The sequence below is a fragment of the Rhinoderma darwinii genome, chromosome 1 (genome assembly GCF_050947455.1).
Source record: "Rhinoderma darwinii isolate aRhiDar2 chromosome 1, aRhiDar2.hap1, whole genome shotgun sequence".
Lineage (NCBI taxonomy): Eukaryota > Metazoa > Chordata > Amphibia > Anura > Rhinodermatidae > Rhinoderma > Rhinoderma darwinii.
This window is the reverse complement of record NC_134687.1, coordinates 112,307,314-112,329,365: the sequence shown is the minus strand read 5'-3', so window position 1 is coordinate 112,329,365 and position 22,052 is coordinate 112,307,314. Positions and strand designations below refer to the sequence as shown.

Here is a 22,052-nt window from a genome sequence, read left to right as displayed (position 1 = left end):
GCGATGACATTTTTACATTTGATGTTATTTTGGATGTTTGACTTTAAATTTTGTCTTAAATGAGATGAAATATCATATTTGATCCCTATATAATAAAATGCATGGCAACTCTTTTTTGTTATTTTAAAAACCAAACTTAGTTTCTAGAGTCTAGTGGATCAATTTAGTCTTACTGGTTGCATGCAGACATGATGTCATGTCATTTTAGTATCATCTGCACCTTTTTAAAGTACACTATATAGACAAAAGTATTAGGACACACCTCTTAATTATTGAATTCAGGTGTTTCATTCAGTCCCATTGCCAGGTGTATAAACTCCAGCACCTAGCCATGCAGTCTGCCTTTACAAACATTTGTGAAACAATGGGTCGTTCTAAAGAGATCACTGAATTCCAGCGTGGTACTGTAATAGGATTAGACCGCTGCAACAAGTCAGTTCGTGGAATATCTAGGAGGGAAGAAATTTTATGATCAACTGTGAGTGGTATTATTGAAAAGTGGAAGCATTTAGGAACCACAGTAACTTAGCAACGAAGTGGCAGACCACGTAAGGTTACAGAGGGGGGTCGCTAAGTCCTGAGGCGCATAGTGCGTAAAAGTCGCTAATGCTCTGCCGAATCAATAACTGCAGAGTTCGAAACCTTTTCTGTTATTAACATCCACACAAAAACGGTTTTAGGAGTTTAATGGCATGGATTACCATGGCCAAGCAGCTGCATGCTAGCCTTACATTCCCAAGCGTAGTGCCAAGCGTCGGGTGGAGTGGTGTACGCCGCCACTGGACTTTGGAGCAGTGGAAATGTTTTCTGTGTATTGTCGAATCTTGCTTCCCTATCTGGCAGTCTGATGACAGAGTCTGGGTTTGGCGAATGCCAGGAGAAAGTTACCCGCCTACCTGCATTGTGACAACTATAAAATTTGATGGAGAAGAGATAAAGCTTTGGGGTTGTTTTTCAGGGGTTGGCCTAGGCCTCTTAGTTCCAGTGAAGTTTTGGACAATTGTATTTTCCTACTTTGTGGGAACAGTATAAGGAACACCCTTTTCTGTACTAGCATGACTGTGCCCCAGTGGACAAAGCAAGGTCCATAAAGGTATGGTTGGGTGATTTTAATGTGGAAAAACTTGAGTGGCTCAAACAGAGTCCTGACCTCAACCCCATCAAACAACCTTGGGATGAACTAAAACGGAGATTGTGATCCAGGCCCTCTCTTCCATCATTAGTGTCTGGCCTCACAAATGCTCTTCTGGATGAATAAGCAAAAATTCACACAGACATACTCCAAAATCTTGTGAAAAGCTTTCCCAGAAGAGTGGAAGCTGTAATAATGCCTATGGATTATGAATGGGATGTTATAAAAGCTCCTGTAGATATAATGTGTAAGTGTCCCAATACATTTGTCCATAAAGTGTGCGTGTGTGTGTGTGTGTGTGTGTGTGTGTGCGTCTTCCTGAATAATTTTTTTTATAATCGTATTTTTAGTTGGCCATCTGTGACCTCCATGTATGACTTCCAAATCTATATAATTAACGCTAGAGATCAATTACACATTATAAATATGTTATGTTGCCCTTTCTCTTCCTGATAAAGATTTCTGATTAAAGATTCCCTATGGAGAATCACTTGACTATTTAGGAAGTTGAGTAATTTTCATGTTTAAATTTATCTTCAAAGAACATTTTGAACAACTAGATTAATATTAAACAAACAAGGTGGGCAAACGCCAGCCAGCTCCACGGGTGCTGAACTCCACAGGCTCTTGGAAACAAAGGGGTAGGGTCACACATGCAATATCCAAATGAGAAGGATCCAGCAGTTCCGTTCAGTAAAAAAAACACCTTTTTTCTTTTATTTCAAACAAAAAATGACAAAAAACATGTTTTAATACCGACAGAAAAGGCTTAGGGTATGTGCACACGATAACTGCATTTACGTCTGAAAGTACGGAGATGTTTTCAGGAGAAAACAGCTCCCGAATTTCAGACGTAATTGCTCCTACTCGCGTTTTGCGGGGCGTCCATTACGGACGTAATTTGGAGCTGTTCTTCATTGGATTCAATGAAAAACGGCTCCAATTACATCCCAAGAAGTGTCCTGCACTTCTTTGACGAGGTTGTTATTTTACGCTCCATCTTTTGACAGCGACGCGTAAAATGACAGGTCGTCGGCACAGTACATCGGCAAACCCATTGAAATGAATGGGAAGATGTTTGCCAACGTATTGGAGCCGTGTTTTCAGGCGTAATTCGAGGCGTAAAACGCCTCCATTACGCCTGGAAATAGGTTGTGTGAACCCAGCCTTAAGCATTTCAGGTTGCTCTAAGGGTATGTGCACACAACCTATTTTCAGACGTAATTTAGGTGTTTTACGCCTCGAATTATGCATGAAAAGACGGCTCCAATACGTCGGCAAACATCTGCCCATTGCTTGCAATGGGTCTTACGATGTTCTGTTCAGACGAGGTATAATTTTACGCGTCGCTGTCGAAAGACGGCGCGTAAGATCACGCCCGCTCAGAGAAGTGCAGGATACATCTTGGGACGTTTTTGGAGCCATTTTTCATTGACTCCAATGAAAAACAGCTCTAAGTACGTCCGTAAAAGACGCTGCGAAAAACGCGAGTACATGCAAAAACGTCTGAAATTCAGGAGCTGTTTTCGCCTCAAAACAGCTCCGTAATTTCAGAGGTATTTTGCGTTTGCGTGTGAACATACCCTAACCCTTATTTATAGCTGAGTAAGGGTATGTTCACACAACCTAATTTCGGCCACTTTTCGGGCCGTAAACGCCCAAAAAACGAGCGAAAAATCGGAAGCAGAACGCCTCCAAACATCTGCCCATTGATTTCAATGGGAAAACGGCTTTCTGTTCCAATGGAGCGTTTTTCACTGTGTTTTTTTACGCGTAAAAAAACGGCCGCGAAAAAGAAATGCAGGTCACTTCATGGGACGTTTTTGGAGTTGTTTTTCATTGACTCTATCAAAAAAAGCTCCAAAAACGCCCGCAAAAAACGCAGCGAAAAACGCAGCGAAAAATCTTGAGTGGCTTAAAAAACGTCTGAAAATCAGAAGCTGTTTTCCCTTGAAAACAGCTCCGTATTTTGAGAAGTTTTTGAGTTTGTGTGTGAACATACCCTAAAGCCTCGATTTTGCAGGAGGAAAATTCTGCCTCAAAATTCATTTTGGGATTCTGAGGCAGATTTTGTCCTTGCTGCATGTCGTTTGCCGCGATTTGCGCTGCGATTTTGGCTGCGTTTTTCGCCCGCGGCCATTGAGTGCTACCTGCAAAAAACTCTGCGAAATACGCTATCTTTGCCTCCCATTGATGCCAATGGGAGGTCAGAGGCGTAAACGCGCGAAGATAAGTCATGTCCCTTCTTTCTCCCGAGAGGCGGTTTTATCGCTCGCAGGAGAAAATAGCCCCCGTCTCCCATTGAAATCAATGGGAGGCATTTTTGGCAGTTTTTTGCCGAGTTTTGCGGAGCGGTTTCCGCTCCAAAAAGCTCGTCGAAATACTCTGTGTGAAGAGGCCCTAAGGGTATGTTCACAACACTAGACTAAAAACGTCTGAAAATACGGAGCTCCTGAACGCAGCCAGGGCGTGTGTTCCTGCACTGTGGAGACAGTCCTGTCCTCCGACGGTGGGCATGTGGTTCGTCAAGATCCAGGAGATCATGAGAATGGAGGATCTCACGGCATCAATGAAGGGGACCCATGCCTCCTCCTAAAAACATGGCGTGAATGGATTTGTTTCCAAACAACCGAGGAATATAAGACCATCATGGCCTCGTGAATTCCCACCTAGATCCGGTGTGTCAGGTCAGCTCCCCCCCCCCTTTCCCCCCCCCTTTTTTCTTTCCTCACTATTTTTCCTCTCCTTCTTACTGTCTCTGCTTTTCTCTATATTATATATATATAACGTGGGATGAGTGTGGTGGTTCTTTAAAAAAAAAAATAAATACAAATCGCAAACCAAATGAATGTTGAACAGACTTTTTGTACAGAGCACGACTGATATTACAATGCCACACAAGAATATGGTTCTTTCTCTTTTTGAGGCACAGTAAGCTTATTGGTTATAAGACATGAAGTGGCACAATATCGAATCTGCTACAAAATGCCCAACCAAAATGAAACCCTTAGCCAACCAGGAATATCTTCTTGTACAGGTCTCTACTTGTCTCCCAGAAACCACACCCAAATTGTGTTTCTTTAGGGTAAGGCCACACGAGGCGGCCCTGACGCGGTCGCAACGCGGCCAACAACCGCACTGGCACTATGTAGGCACGGCTGTCAAATACCATGTTAAGGGTTATTCTGGTTACATGCTCACATGAACTACCGCTCCATTCATTCTCTATGGGAGCGCCGGAGATAGCCGAGTGCAGTGTTCGGCTTTTTCCCGGCGCTGCCATAGAGAGTAACTTGTTATAATTTGCAAAATCGTGCGGCCATAAAGAGTTTATTAATTCAAGGCTGCACGATTTTGCTGATAAAGGGACGTTTTACCCGTATTAACGTGCGGCCATTAACAGGCTATTTGACAGCCGCACCGAACATGGTGCCGGCGCGGTTGTTGGCCACGTTGCGACTGTGTCATGGCTGCTCCGTGTGGCCTTATCCTCAGACAGTCTCAGGACTCTCTCACAATTTTCCCACCTTTCTGGCAGACACCGATCTCTCTTCCACTCCTGTTCTTATAGAGGACCTATCACTTCTGAGATAAACTCAGGAAGTAATAGGGAATTAAATCAAGACTTTTTTCAAATATGTTTAATCAACAAAACTGAGGATTTACCTCTGCATAATTTACATAGTTTTACTTTAATTTTAGTAGTGGGATTTTAACTGTTCTGATGGATGTACCTGCAAGCAGCATAAAATATATTTAAACATTATACAGCCTAGCTAGAGGAGTAAGAAATCGGCTTGGAAGGGATTAATCAGTAAAGTCTCTAAGGGCTCATTCAGACGAACGTGAATAACGTCCGTGTGCTGGAAATCACACGCAGCACACGGATCCATTGATTTCAATGGGTTCGTTCAGACATGCAGGAGTTGTTATGCAGCGAGAGTCCGTTGCGTGAAACTCATTGCATGTCCTTTATTAAAGTCAATGGGTCCGTGAAAACCACACACCGCACACGGTTGCACATCTGTGTGCGGTGCGTAATTTGCGCATCAATTCAATTGAAAATAAAAAAAAGATGTGTTTTGCGAGTGCGTGAATAACGCATGCCACTCGCAAAGCACACTGATGCATAACGCATCACACACGGACCACATTCACGCACGTTTTTCACACGAGTGAATCTGATACACTCGTGTGAATGTAACCTTACTAGTTAACACAAAGAGACAATCCTGTTAGCCTCCTCTTGCATCCTGTGCTCTGTGGGTTTATCAGTAAAGACTCCATGCTCAGATAATACTTTTCAAGAAAAAACGTGCGGGCTCAGTCGTGAAATATCTGGCACTGTTCATGTCTCAAAGGTTTCAGTCTGCAAGAATTAGTCACGGTTCCCTGATCTTAAAGGTTTTGCCTATTGCAACTGCTCAGTGATCCTTCCTTAGCACCGCTCTCTGACCCTCAGGGGTTAAGTATTTTAAGGGCACTGTTTTTCAACGTTCCTACACACGTCACTTCTCACAGACACTTCCATCAGAAGACCTCAGAACCCAGGAGGAACCTTCCTCAGGTCTCCTCCTATAATTCTAATCTACATAGGATCAAGGTAGCCTTCTCTCTAGAACCCTGACTCTCAAGGGTTCTCAACTACTACTGTCAGGTCCGTATTTCAGGGTAGCTTCCTTCTCCCTGTTATTTCACACCGAATAACCACCTCTGTAAATTGAGAGCTAAAGGCATGCCTGGAAAGAAGTAAACCAGCCACAGAGATGTTGGTACACAGCTTTCCCCAGATCAGACAGGAAGCCAACTGAACTTTATTCAGAACAAAGAAACACAGGAAAAGACACATGCCCCCTCCCTAGAGATGTGGGAGTGCCCAAGCCCCACCTGCTTCTCAGCTGCAAGTTCTTCTGTACACTCCTCTTGCATTCCAGGGGGCGGTGTCTTCTATAGGCGTGTCCGACATGAACAAAGAACTTGTTATATATCAGTATATTACACAAAGAACTGAAATGTAAATACATATGTGTGAGGATAATATTTTTGCAAACAATATACATGGTAATGATCCCTGACACTACCTCTGTCACGGACTAATCCAGCAGTCCTTTCCTAAGGACTTGCCCATTTCTCAGCTGGTGACCTCCTGCTCATCATAGGTCCAAGTCACCTCCCTGACTCACCAGCCCATAGCTGCAGCCACCAGTACTTCCCTGCCTCAACATAGGGAGACAATCAGGCTTTCATTGATGACCAGCTCCTGCTCCACTACTGCACAGATCAACAGCAACTATGTCTAGCACCTCACACAGTTCATCCACTCACTGTTTAAAAGCACCAAACCTCTTCCTTTTATGGGCTCTCCTCTGCCCCTTCATTCTTATATCAGCATGGTGGCACAGCACATAAGTGTCACCACGCTCTCTCTTCTGCCAGAACCAGGGCCTAGTCAGTTCTCACAACTCCCCCGTCGCTGTCTCCCAGAAGCCTATCATTCCTTTGTACAGTAACAGCATCGCGGCCTGCCCTCTCCAGTGGGCCTGCAAGACAAAAACAATATATATACAGAGAAGAACAACAAATCATTGTCAACAAACACATGAGAAGTCTCTCAGCAGCTTTGCAGTCCTTGATAAAGCGACAGACTACAATTTATAAAATGGATACATATAAAGACAAGACCATAGGCTATGAATGTTAGATCGTCAGAAGATACATACTCAGGGGTGTAGCTAAAGGCTTATGGGCCCCGATGCAAGAGTTCTTATTGGGCCCCCCCCCCCGCAAACTCCTCATGGCCGACGGTCCGCAGCTTTCAGCTGCATCGCTGGGTCTCCTAAGTGACCCAACAATGCAGCACTAGCAGCCGCGGGAGTCACTAAGGCTGGGTTCACACACCCTATTTACGGACGTAATTCGGGCGTTTCAACATTGAATTACGTCCGAAAATGCGACTCAAAAGCATTGGCAAACATCTGCCCATCCATTTGAATGGGTCTTACGATGTTCTGTGCCGACGGTCATTTTTTTTACGCGCCGCTGTCAAAAGGCGCCTATCACTTCTTCAGACGTAAATTGAGCCGTTTTCCATGGACTCCATGGAAAAACAGCTCCAATTATGTCCGTAATGGACGCAGCGAAAGACGCCTGCACTTGCCTTTACGTCTGAAATTCCGGAGCTGTTTTCTCCTGAAAACAGCACCGTAATTTCAGCCGTAACGGACGCTGCCGTGTGAACATACCCTCAGGGCTTAAAATGTCAGGGGAAATAGCCCCAATACATATGTGTCCACCCAAAAAAAAAAATGTGTGTATAGGAGACAGCATAGCATATCTATAGCACTACGACACTATAAACTATGGATAGGATTATATATAGTGGCTCAGCAGACAGTATCACACATGATAGAATTATATATAGGGCCCAGCAGACAGTATCACGCATGATAGGATTAGATACAGTGGCTCAGCAGACAGTATCACACATGATTGGATTAGATATAGGGCCCTGCTCGCTGACATTGCGGCTCCAGCGTTGGACCCAGGAAAGGTAATAATAATAATTTTGCTTCTTTATGTGTTACTGATTATTTTTGTGTGATTGTGTTTTTTTACAGGTTCGGTTGTTGGACTTCGGATTCGAGGACTTCAATGACAGCGTTTTTTTTATTCACAATAAAATGGTTAATGAGGGTTGTTTTTTTATTTCAATAAAATATTTTTTCTATGTGCTTGTATCTTTTTAAACTTTATTATCACCGCCTTAGTAATGGCCGCTGGCTGATTGACAACCTCCATTACTAAGGCGGGGCTTAATGTTAGCCGATGCAAAGGCCAACACTAACCCCCATTATTACCCCGGTACCCACCGCCACCAGGGATACTGGGAAGAGCCGGGTACGAACCAGTACCCGACCATCTGTAGTGACGGGCAGGCACCGGGGCGGCCGCCGGCTGGTAGTATTAGGCTGGGGAAGGCCAAAAACAGTGGCCCCTACCACCCTGGTAATGCTGCCTGCTGCTGCTGTGTTGTATCTGGCTGGTTATGAAAATTGGGGGGGACCTGACATCGTTCTTTCCAATTTTTTTTTATTTTTTTTTTAAATGACGTGGGGTCCCCCCCATTTTTCATAACCAGCCAGATACAATAAAGCAGCAGCAGCCTAGCATTACCAGGGTGGGAAGGGCCACTGTATCTGGCCTTTGCCCTCCTGATAATACCAGCCTGCGGCCACCCCAGTGGCCGACCATCACTACAGATGGTCAAGTACAGGATGGTACCCGGCTCTTCCCAGCACCCCTGGTGGCGGTGGGTACCGGGGTAATAAAGGGGGTTAGTGTTAGCCTCTGCACCAGCTAAAACTAAGTCCCGCCTTAGCAGTGGACGCTGTCAACCAGCCGGTGGCCATTACTAAGGCGGTAGTAATATAGTTTAAAAAAAAACACAAAGACATAGAAAAAATATTTTATTGAAATAAAAGAAAACCCACACAACCCTCATTAACCATTTTATTGATAATAAAAAAAAAAGCCGCCATCGAAGTAGTCCTGGAATCCGACGTAGTCCAACGACCGAACCTGTAAGAAAACACACAAGAAAAATTATTAGTAACACATGTGTTAGGCTTAGATACAGGGCCCATGTGTGATACTGTCTGTGGGACCCTGTATTTAAGCCTACCACAAGGTAGGCTTAGATACAGGGTCCAGCAGACAGTCATCTTATACTGTATAAGATTACTGTGTGCTGGACCCTGTATCTAAACCTAAAGTGTGCTAGGCTTATATACAGGGCCCAGCAGACAGGATCACGCATGGGCCCTGTATCTAAACCTACAGTGAGGTAGGCTCATATACAGGGCCCAGCAGACAGGATCACGCATGGGCCATGTATCTAAGCCTACCATGTGATTGGCTTATATACAGGGCCCAGCAGACAGAATCACGCATGGGCCATGTATCTAAGCCTACCATGTGATTGGCTTAGATACAGGGCCCAGCAGACAGCATCACACAATCGGTGATCCTGTCTCATGGGCCCCCTAAGCCTGCTACATCGTAGGCTTAAAGGGGTTGTGCAGTCCCTAAACATTGATGGCCTATCCTCAGGATAGGCCATCAATAGCTGATGTGTCGGGGTCCGACTCCCGGGAGCACGCCAATCAGCTGTTTTGAAGGGGCCGCAGCACTCGAACGAGAGCTGCTTCCCCTTCATTTCACTACTCGCTCACACTGTGAATCGCCGACACCGATTCACAGTGTGACCGGAATGAAGGGGAGGAGCTCTCGTACGAGTGCTGCGGCCCCTTCAAAACAGCTGATTGGCGGGTCCTCGGAGTCGGACCCCGCCTGTCAGGGCTAATCTTACCTTCCTCTTCAGCTGCAGCGGTAGTTCTGTCGTCTCGATGCTGTGCGCGGCGCATAGCGCTGTGACGTCATGCGCTGCGCACAGCGCTTGACGTCAGGACCTCCGCTGCGATCCGGAACCAGGAAGGTAAGTTAAGTCTGTTACTATAGTAACAGGGGCCCGCGGCCCGAGTTACTATAGTAACTTTTTATTGATGTGGTGCGGGGGGCTGTGGGCCCCCTTGGATTCGGGGCCCGGTCGCAATTGCGACCGCTGCGACCCCTATAGCTACGCCAGTGTACATACTGTACAGCTCATACAGGATTAAAGCACATCACAATGTTCCACATTATAAAATCGCAAAAAAACAAAACATGAAAAATGAATGAATACCCTTATTCAATTATTATTAGGTATTGGGTGCAGTTGTAAGGCCCCATGCACACGACAGTATTTTCATCTATCCCGAAATACTGTTAGTAAATATGGATCAGTAGGCATTCGTATTTCATCAGTATATACGGAAGGGTGTGCGTAAATAGGGTCTGTATTGCATCCGTATTCCACCCGTATATACGCATCCTTACAAAAAGATGGAGGTTGCAAATGATGTCATCAATATGTTGCCTAGCAATGCATCAGTAAATACGGACGGTATACGGATGCACATCAGTAGCAGTCAGTATTTACGGAAGCTCCCATAGATTTCTATAGGTGAGTCCTTGCCGTAATTACTGACAAGAATAGGACAGGTTCTATAATTTTTTCAGAATGGACACCCGTCAGTAAAAATACTGAAAGGGGTCCGTGGCCAATAGAAATGAATGGGTCCGTAATTACTGTCAGGATTTACTGTCAGTAATTACTGATGAAAAATACTGTCGTGTGCATGAGGCCTTGGGCTCCATGCACCCAACCACGCCCGTAATTATGACCCGTAATTACGAGCACGGCCGGCAGCGGACGTCCGCGGGCAGCCAGACGTTTTTACGGGCCGTGTTTTCATTGTAAAGTATAGGAGCACAGTCCGTAAAATAAGACAAGTCCTATTTTTTTACGGTCGGTTTCTACGGCACGAACACCCTCCCGTAGACATACGGTAAGGTGTCCGTCGGCCTTAGCAATGAAGGGGCCGGTAATTACGGTGATTTTACGGTCAAGTGCATGGAGCCTTAGAGTGTATCTACATGCAACATTTTTGGGAATTATTCTGCCACTATTTATGTTAATTTTCTTATTATTTAGATTATTCTACGTTTGAAGTTTTGAAATACATATACATATCTAAAAACTTCAAACGTAAACTAATGTAAATAATAAAAAAAAACTTAACATAAATAATGACAGAAAGACTCCACAAAAATGTTGCATGTAAATACACCCTAAGGCTGAGTTCACACGAGCACATTTACGTCCGTAATGGACGGACGTATTTGGGCCGCAAGTCCCGGACCGAACTCGGTGCAGGGAGCCGGGCTCCTAGCATCATAGTTATGTACGACGCTAGGAGTCCCTGCCTCTCCGTGGAACTACTGTCCCGTACTGAAAACATGATTACAGTATAGGACAGTTGTCCTGCAGCGAGGCAGGGACTCCTAGCATCGTACATAACTATGATGCTAGGAGCCCGGCTCCCTGCACCTAGTTCGGTCCGGGACTTCCGGCCGAAATACGTCCGTCCATTACGGACGTTAATGTGGTCGTGTGAACCCAGCCTAACAACTACACCCAATACCTAATAAGATACACAGAGGTTGAACAACATTTTTTCCTGCAGTGTAAAAATACTTCTCTTAGCATTTTTGAGGAGTATTTTTGGCCAAGGAGAAGTACATAATTTGCAGTAATTCAAAGGAACACGTAGGAAAATGTGGTGTTAAAAACTCAATATTTATGCAGGGAAACATTATTATAACCAGGGGTGGGATCCGGCCGCTTCGCCCCTGTTCTCCCGAACCGGTTGTTAAAATGACAGCCGGTTCGCAGAACCATGTGAAGTGGGAAGCCAAAACCGGTCTGGTCCCCTGCACTCAATTGTACCCACGTCATTAGGACGCAGATACAATTGAGTTGACTAGTGCCGCCCTGGCGAGGCACATGATGCCTTGCCAATCGGCGCTTTAGTGATGATTCAGTCGGCGCGATGACGATAACGTCATCGTGCCGCTGCATCATTCCGATGGAGGAGGACTGACATCGCTGGAGGATGGCGCAGCAACGGGACAGGTAAGAAAATGTGTTTTTTTCCTTCTACTGTGGGCACTATAGGGCACTACATAGGGGACTATACTGGGAACGAGAACTACAGAAGACTATATAGGGAACTAACTACAGGGGACTATATAGGGGCCCTTATCTACAGGGTAGATTTCCCAGCCACCACAATAGATAAAATAAATAACTTTTATTCAGCTACGTATAGCTCGGACAGACCACATGAATAAGTTTAAAATTGTCAGCAGCCGAGGACCGGGTACACATATGTGTCATCTGATTCAACAGACACATATAGTATTAGGCATAGGATTATCAGTATTTTCCCTATCCAGTTAGAATTAGTAAGTAATAGTAGGTCCGGTCGACGGCAGTGTTTAAAACATTAACAGCCCCCCCGACATGTTTCGCTACTAAGTAGCGTCCTCAGGGGTCCACGGGGCTACTGAGTAGTCGGGGGGGCTGTTAACATGTCCACGGGGCTACTGAGTAGTCGGGGGGGCTGTTAATGTTTTAAACACTGCCGTCGACCGGACCTACTATTACTTACTAATTCTAACTGGATAGGGAAAATACTGATAATCCTATGCCTAATACTATATGTGTCTGTTGAATCAGATGACACATATGTGTACCCGGTCCTCGGCTGCTGACAATTTTAAACTTATTCATGTGGTCTGTCCGAGCTATACGTAGCTGAATAAAAGTTATTTATTTTATCTATTGTGGTGGCTGGGAAATTGGGCTTGGCTGTTGCAGACAGCCTTTCTTGTGTTAATGTGTATTGTGCCCGCCAGCCACTTAGGGTCACATTCCTTTTTTGTTCTTATCTACAGGGAACGCCACAGGGGGCCCTATCTACAGGGTAACACCACATAGGGCCTCATGTGGCGTTCCCTTTAGATAGTGGCGTCCCCTGTAGATAGAGACCCCTGTGGTGTTCTCTGTAAATAGAGACCCCTGTGCCCATGTGGCGGTCCCTGTAGATAGGGCCCCATGTGGCGTTCCCTGTAGATAGGGCCCCATCTACAGGGAACGCCACATGGGGCCCTATCTACAGGAACCACCACAGGGGCACAGGGGGCTCTATCTACAGGAAATGCCACAGGGGGCTCTATCTACAGGGAACGCCATAAGGGGCTCTATCTACAGGAAATGCCACAGGGTGCCCTATCTACAGGGAACGCCACATGGGGCCCTATCTACAGGGCCTGCCACAGGGGCACAGGGGGCTCTATCTACAGGGAACGCCACAGGGTGCTCTATCTACAGGGAACGCAAAAGGGGGCTCTATCCACAGGGGGGCCTATCTACAGGGGGCACTATACAGGGAACGCTACAGGGGGCACTATACAGGGAAAGCTACAGTGAATGCCACAGGGGGCACTATCTACAGGGAATGCTACAGGGGGCTCTATCTACAGGGAACGCCACTACCTACATAGGGCTCTATGTGGAGAACTATCTATAGAGGGCTCTACTGGGAGACCTATGTACAGAGGGTTCTACTGGGACCACTATCTACAGAGGGCTCTATGAGGGGCACTATCTACAGGGGGCACTGTGTGTGGTGCATTACTTTACAGTGTTTGACACAATTTTATTCAGGGGCACGGTGTATGTTACTATTATATTCAGGGGCACAGTGTGTAGCGCTATTATATTCGGGGACACAGTGTATGATACTATTATATTTGGGACCATAGAGGGTGGTACCATAAGAATTTGCTCTTCGTTTATAGGTGCAGAAATATTCAAAATGTGAGCTTCCAAAGACATCTGAGCAGTAAATTTACCAATTTCCACAGAAATAGGTCATGGCCAGGAGGCATCATAGAGTTCTGGACCACATGGAAAAGTAAAGAGAACGACTAGAATCTGATAAGTCGTCACCGGTGAGTCACTAAAGGTAAATGTTTATTCTCCCTGTGACTGCTCAGTACTGTAGTCACTGTATGATTTGCAGCGAGATGATGTGTGTATCGTTCTTTTTTGTTAAACAGCAACTCCCAGCATATCCTTACCATCGTTCTGGCTATACTGGGAGCTGTAGTTTTATGCCGTACAACCTTATATGGCAGGGGTTAAACTAAATTTGCAATTTATCACTGTACTGAGCTGTATTTGTACTGGTGCTGTATATATGTACTGAGCTTGGTTCTGGTGCTGTGTATGTATGTATATATATATATATATATATATATATATATATATATATATATATATATATATGTACTGAGCTTGGTTCTGGAGTTATATTCATCATAACAACCAAGCTCAATACATATATACAGCACCAAAGAGAAGCTCAAAACATATATACAACTCCAGAACTAAGCTCTGCATATAAATACAGTATCCAGCACCAAGCTCAGTACATATATACAGCACCACACCAAAGCTTAGTACATATATACAGCACCAGAACTAAGCTCAGTACATATATACAACACCAGAACCAAGCTCAGAACATATATACATCTCCAGAACTAAGCTCCGCATATAAATACAGCACCAGAACAAGGCTCAGTACATATATACAGCACCACACCAAAGCTTAGTACATATATACAGCACCAGAACCAAGCTTAGTACATAAACACAGACCCAGAACCAAGCTCAGTACATATATACAGCACCAGAACAAAGCTCAGTACATATATACAGCACATTAGTGACACAAACACATATTACTTGGGCATTAAGTGCTCAGGCATTTTTTTACATTCATTTCACGCTGAATGTTCGTTAACCCCAATATACAATAATTGTACAGCCCATACATTTCAACCATTAACAGAAGCTGCGTGTAAAGTAAAGGAAGTGAGACACAGGTCCAAACTCCAGGATCCCCACGATCATCAGAATGAAGGGGGGGGGCTCTTAATTTGTTCCTTTAGTTCTACTGATTGGTGGGTGTTTGGGGGTTGGACACTAATTGATCACAAATTGATGGTTTATCTTAAAAATAGGCCAACAATGCTTTACTTCTATAAAATCCCTTTGATTCCCATATGTTTGAACTAAATTTATTCATCATTATCGATTATTTCAGATTAAACATGTGAAATTAGGAAGAAAGATTAAGGTATAAATCATACAGAATATTCTTTTATAAACGGATTTAAACAAAGACTGATATGGTAATGTACGTTATTTAATTTGATCATAATCACTACTTCTTACAAACATTATTTTCTGATTACCTTATAAATGTTTAATCTTTTAGCAAAGCAGGGGATTAACAATACTTTAAAAAGAAATGCAATGAATTAGTAAAAGGCCTCCTGGGGTTTTCATCTGACTGAATTGTACATTTATGGAGACAATAGCCTACTGAGTACAATTTATAGCTAAAAGGTACCAAAGAGTTTAAAGATCTCTATGAGAGCAAATACAAAATATCACTTCAGATGATAAAAATCATAGTAATAATAGGTTAAACCTAAATTATTAAATTATTCGTTCAAATAGTTCTGATTGCAAATTATTTTTTACAATATCCCAGTTAAAGCAGTAATTTGCTTTTTTAATTTTTTTTTTCGCTCACAGTCTACATCTAAACATTTTAAGTACAAAATAAGAAAAAAAGTGTGTATTTACATGTGATTTTTTTTCATTTTATTTAAAAAAACACAAAAAACTTAACCCCTTCCCCCTGCTTGCATTCTGGGCCCTGATGACCAAGCCATTTTTTACGTTTTTCCATTGTCACATTCGAAGAGCTATAACTTTTTTATTTTTGCGTCGACATAGCTGTATAAGGTCTTGTTTTTTGCAGGACAAGTTGTACTTTTTAATAGCACCATTTTGGGGTACATTTAATTTATTCATAAACTTTTATTAACTTTTTTTTGGGGGGGGGGATAGAAGAAAACCTGAAATTTCACCACTCTTTTTTTGCACCCTAAATCTACGTCGTTTACCGTGTGGTATAAATAACACAATAACTTTATTCAGCGGGTTGTTACGATTGCAAAGATGCCAAATTTATATAGGTTTTGTATGTTTTACTACTTACACAGTAAAAAAACTTTTTTTTCAAAATTATTTGTTCTTGCGTCTGCATATTTGAAGAGCCATAACTATTTTATTGTTCCGCCGATGCAGTTGTATGAGGGCTTTTTTTTTGCAGGACGAGGTTTTTTTTGTACCATTTTAGAGTAGATGCGTCTTTTTTTATCACTTTTTATCAAATTTTTTTTAAGTCAGGATTAACAGAAAACAGCAATTTTTCCATTGTTTTTTATTTTATTTTTTACGGCGTTCACCGTGCGGGTTAAATAATGTAACAGCTTTATAGTCAGGGTTGTTACGGACGCGGCGATACCAAATATGTGTAACTTTTTAGCTTTATTGTCTTTTTTTTTAATAGTAAAGCATTTTTTAAGGGGAAAAAGTGGGTTTTTCATTTATTTTTTTAACTTTTTTTTTAATTAACTTTATTCAACTTTTTTACTAGTCCCACTAGGGGACTTTAATATGCGATCATTTGATCGCTATTATAATACACTGCAATACTTTTGTATTGCAGTGTATTACTGCCTGTCCGGTTAAAACGGACAGGCATCTGCTAGCACAAGCCTCCGGCATGACCTAGCAGGCATTCATTACAGGCAGACCTGGGGGCCTTTATTAGGCCCCCGGCTGCCATCGGAGACAGAGACACTCGGCGATCTTATCGCCGGGTGTCAGTGGGATGAGAGGGAGCTCCCTCCCTCTCTCCAAAACCACTCAGATGCGGTGCACGCTATTGAGCACCGCATCTGAAGGGTTAAACGGGTGAGATCAATACTAATATCGATCTCACCCGGTCGAGCAGGGATGCCCCCAGCCCTCAGCTACCTCTGGCAGCTGAGAGCAGGGAGATTTGACAGCTCCCTGCTCTGTTTACTTTATTCGAATGCAGCGCCGTGGAATGGCGGCGCTGTAGAATAAAACCCACTAATGACCGCCGTGAAAAGGCTAATCGGCGGTCATTAAGGGGTTAATAAATTTTGCAATATGACTTAACCCCCTTCCTGCATATGTGCGTAACTGTACGCCCATTTTGACCTTGCCTTAACGCAAATAGGCGTAGTTACGCCCTGAGGATGAAGCAGTCTCATGTAATGTGTTCACGCCATCTGCAGCAAGTGCCGGCATCCCACTGCAACGGCGGCGATCTCAGTTATCTCCGCTCGACGTCGTTTAACCCTTTAAATGCTGTGGTCAATAGCGACTGCTGCATTTAAGCAGTTGACACAGAAGGAGGGGGCTCCCACTGTACCCAATCGGCCCCCTGCGAGCAATCGCGACGTGCTAATAATTGCTATGGTAACCAGGAAGCCTAACAATGGCCTCTTGGTCGGCCATGTATGGAAGCCTATTAGGTCCTGCCAATAGACTGTCAGTTGAAAAATGAAAGTTGCAATACACTGCACTACATAAGTATTGCAGTGTATTGTACAGGGCATCAGAAGATTAGGCCTTCAAGTCCCCTATTAAGGCCTTATGCACACGGCCATGCCCGTAATCATGGCCAAAGTATGGGAGCACGGCCCGTAAAAAACTAAAAGTAGGACATGCTCCATAATTCCCGGCACAGTTCTACAGCACGGACACCTATCCGTAGCATTACGGAAAGGTGTACGCGGCCAATAGAACCGGGCAGGTCCGTAATTGCAGACTGTATTATGGGCCACAATTACGGAGATTTATTTATGGTCGTGTGCATGGGGACTAAAAATACATTTTATAAAAATACTAAAATGGGGACTAAAAATACATTTTAAGTAATAAAATCAAGAATCGCCCCGTTTCTCTGATCAAGTCCTTTATAATTGGAAAAAAAACAGTGAAAACTATACATAATAGGAATTGCCATATTCATATTGGTCTGAACTATAAAAATATAATATTATTTATCCCGCACGGTGAACACTGTAAAAACATAAAATAAAAACAATGGCAGAATTTCCTTTTTTGGCCATCTTGTTTCCAAAAAAATGTAATAAAAAGTGATCAATAAGTCGCAAGTACCCCAAAAATTCAATAGAAAAATACAGTTTGTATTGCAAAAAACAAGCCCTCACACTGGTCCGTCAACAAAAAAGTTGTGCCTCTCAGAACATGGTGACACCAAAACATTATTTTATTTAGAAAAAATAGTTTTTATTGTGTGATAGTAAAACTTTTAAAAACTATATAAATTTGCTATCGCTGTTATCGTATCATACCGCAGCATAAATTAAATATGTTGTTTATACTGCACGGTGAACACTGTAAAAAAATATATTAAAAAAACAGTGCCAGAATGCTGTTTTTTGGTCTCCTCACCTCTCAAAAAACTGATCAAAAAAATCGAATGTACCCCAAAATGATACCAATAAAAACCCATGAAAATCAAGCCCTCACACAGCTCTGTCAACGGAAAAATAAAGTTATGGCTCTCGGAATGTAATAATGCAAAACGGTGGCCCAGACTAATTTATATGTGCAGCAGTTCTTCACCTAAACCCCATGTCATCATTTGCTAGGCCCCACAAATTGACCCCATAGATGCAGCAGAGACAATGACATTTTAGGGTCTTGTGCTCCATATGGGGCAGGTGAAGAAGTCAAAGATTAGGCAATACTGGAGTGCGGCTCTTTTGTACAATACCACGGACACCCTTTATAAGTGCGACACCTGCCCCCAAAAAACTGACCTGTTCATAAAGAATTGGTTTAACCCCTTCAGGACACAGCCTGTTTTGGCCTTGTGGACGCACGCGATTTTTTCAAATCTGACATGTGTTAGTTTATGTGGCAATAGCTTCGGAATGCTTTTACCTATCCAAGCGATTCTGAGATTGTTTTCTCGTGACATATTGTACTTTACGTCTGTGAAAAAATTTGGTCGATAAATTAAGTATTTATTTGTGAAAAACACCAAAATTTTGAGAAAATTTGCAAAAAATTGCATTTTTCTAAATTTTGAATGTATCTGCTTGCAAAACAGATATTAATACCACACACAATAGTTACTAGTTAACATTCCCCATATGTCTACTTTATGTTTGCATAGTTTTTTGAGCGTCCTTTTATTTTTCTAGGACGTTACAAGGCTTAGATCTTTAGCAACAATTTCTCACATTTTCAAGAAATTTCCAAAACCTATTTTTTCATGGACCAGTTCATTTCTGAAGTGGCTTTGAGGGCCTTATATATTAGAAACTCCCCATAAATCACCCCATTTTAAAAACTTCACCCCTCAAAGTATTCAAAACAGCATTCAGAAAGTTTCTTAACCCTTTAGGCGTTTCACAGGAATTAAAGCAAAGTGGAGGTGTAATTTACAAATGTTATTTTTTTTTGCAGAAATTCATTTGTAATAGAAAAATTTCTGTAACACAGAAGGTTTTACCAGAGAAACGCAACTCAATATTTATTGGCCAGATTCTGCAGTATTTAGAAATACCCCACATGTGGCCCTAGTGTGGTAATGGACTGAAGCACCGGCCTCAGAAGCAAAGGAGCACCTAGTGGATTTTGAAGCCTCCTTTTTATTACAATATATTTTAGGCTCCATGTCTGGTTTGAAGAGGTCTTGTGGTACCTAAACAGTGGAAACCCCCAAAAAGCGACCCCATTTTGGAAACTACACCCCTCAAGGAATTTATCTAGTTGTATAGTGAGCATTTTAACCCCACAGTTTTTTTGCTGAATTTATTGGTGTTAGTCTGTGAAAATGAAAATCTACATTTCTTCTGAAGAAACAGACATTTTTAATTATTGCATGTAATAAAAGAGAAAAGGCCCCCCAACATTTGTAAGAAATTTATCCTGATTGCGGCAATACCCCATATGTGATCATAAACTTAGATTTGAACACATTACACCCCTCAGAAGGAAAGGAGCGCCATTTGGGTTTTGGAGCTCAAATTTTGCTATAACGGAAACCGCTCCGCAAAACTCGTCAAAAACTGGCCGAAAATGTCTCCCATTGTTTTCAATGGGAGTTGGACGAGCTTTTTTACCGTGAGCAAAAAAATTGAATCGCGGTAAAAAGAAGCGACATGACCTATCTTGAGGCGGTTTCCGCCTCCAAAACCCCATTTCAATCAGTCAGAAGGGTAAAAAAAACACCTCGATGAGTGTTTTGACGAGTTTTTGTCAAACCACTGTGCAAAAAACATCTGGAGCAGTTTTTGCAGGAGGAATTTTCCTCCTGCATAAATACTATATAAGTATATGTGTGTATATGTATATATTACATGTACGTATATATCTATATGATGTTATAGATATATAACATCCCTAATTATTAATTTTTAGTATTAACAAATTTTAAATATATGTCTATATATAATATATATTACGTGTGTGTGTGTGTGTGTGTATATGTGTGTATATACACACATATATATATATATATATATATATATACACATACACACATTATAAGCCCTAATTGATTATTAATTAACTAATTAATTGTCCTAGTCTGAGTACTATCTACCTAACAGACTACCTGAACTATAACTAGCTGCCTACACTAAACTATCTATGTGGATGTGTTTTTGTGTGTTTCACAGTCATTGTGTCTTTATATGAGACACACAGCAGCTGCTCGGCACAGCTTCTTCTCTCACTGTCTCAGAACGATCTGACAGGGAGGGAGGAGAAACACTGTAACAAACAGCACCTAAGTTTGTTGCTGCAACAAACTTTTCTGTGAACACCATGATAGGTTTATCATGGTGTTCACGTCATCGGGACCGGCACCAATCCGGTCCTGATGTCTTCTCTCAGCATTTAGGCTGCTAGTAGCAGGGTGTGCTGAGAGATTCCGAGCACAGGGAGAGCGCTGTGCACTCTGTTCTGACAGCATGTGGATTAATGGGCTGCAGGGCAAAAGCCCAGCACGGCAGCCCGTTAGTCTACGTGGGCTGGTCGTGAAGGGGTTAAAGCATACATCAATATCCATGGACAATTAATGTTATTATTTATTTATCCCATTATTAAACCACCTTATTATGTGCTGATATACTAAACTAAACTTACCTATGCTCCCACATTATAAACTGAGAGACCAGTAAAACCCTAAACAAAACTACTACCTAGCAAAAGCCAAATGGCGGTCCTTCCGAGCCTGGCAGTGTGCCCAAACAGCAGTTTATGACCACGTATGCGGTATTACTGTACCCCGGAGGACCTGCTTAACAATTTATCGAGTGTGTGTCTCCAGTGGTACAAGCCGAGAACAACAAATTGGGCAATGAAATGGCATATCTGTGGAAAAATGGCAATTTTCAATTTACAATATCCATTGTGTTCTAATTTCTGCAAAACATGTTGTGTCAAATTGCTCACTACACCTTATGATAAATTCCTTAAAGGGGTTTAGTTTCCCAAAAGGGGTCACTTCTTGGGGACCTCAGCGCAATGCAACATGGCATCAAAAAACAATTTTGTAAAATCTTCACTCCAAAAACAAAATTGCGCTCTTTCCCTTTAGAGCCTTGCTGAGTTTCCAAACAGCAGTTTACAACCACATATGGGGTATTTCCTTACTCAGGAGAAATTGTGTAACAAGTTTTGGGGTGTCTTTTCTCCTGTATTTCTTGTGAAAATGAAAAATTATGAGCTAAAACTACATATTATTGGAAAAAAAGTGAATTCTTCATTTTCACGGCCCAATTCTAATAAAATCTATAAAACCCCTGAGGGGTCAAAATGCTCACTAGACTCTTGATGAAATTTTTGAGGGGTATAGCCTCCAAAATGGGATCACACCTGGGGAATTTCGACTGTACTGGTACTTCAGGGACTCTGCAAATATGACACGGCCCCCAGAAACCATTTCAGCAAAATCTGCACTACAAAAGCCATGCTACATGGCGCTTCTTCCCTTCTGAGCCCTGGCATGTGACCAAACAGCAATTTATGGCAACGTATAGGTAACTTCTGTACTTTGGGTGTTTTTTCTCCTATAGTTCTTGTGAAAATTATAAATGTGAGCTAAAACGACATATTATTGACAAAAGTTGTTTTTTTTCCATTTTTACAGTCCAATCCTAAAAAAGTCGCTGAAACACCTGTGGAGTGAAAATGCTCACTACTCCCTAGATTAATTCCTTAAAGAGCGTATTTTACTAAATGGGGTCATTTTTTTATGGGATTCCACTGTACTGGTACCTCAGGGGCTTTGCAAATGTGACATGGCATCAGAAAACCATTCCAGCAAAATCTGCGCTCCAAAAGCTAAAAGGCGCTAATTTTCTTCTGTGCCCAGACAGCAGTTTATGACCACATGTGGGGTATAGCCATACTCATGAGAAATTGCATAAAAAAATTTGGGGTGCTTTTTCTCCTGAATTCCTTGTGGAAATGTAA

The 22,052-nt window shown here is 42.6% G+C and overlaps 1 long non-coding RNA gene across 1 annotated transcript in view; it reads right to left on the bottom strand.

Moving 5' to 3' along the window:
- Nucleotides 1-5,931: 5,931 nt before the first annotated feature.
- LOC142736912 (uncharacterized) overlaps nt 5,932-22,052 on the bottom strand; it is a 73,096-nt gene continuing 56,975 nt past the window's right edge. The window contains exon 3 of the long non-coding RNA XR_012880563.1: nt 5,932-6,672. This is a non-coding gene — a long non-coding RNA (uncharacterized LOC142736912). The remainder of the gene's footprint in view (nt 6,673-22,052) is intronic.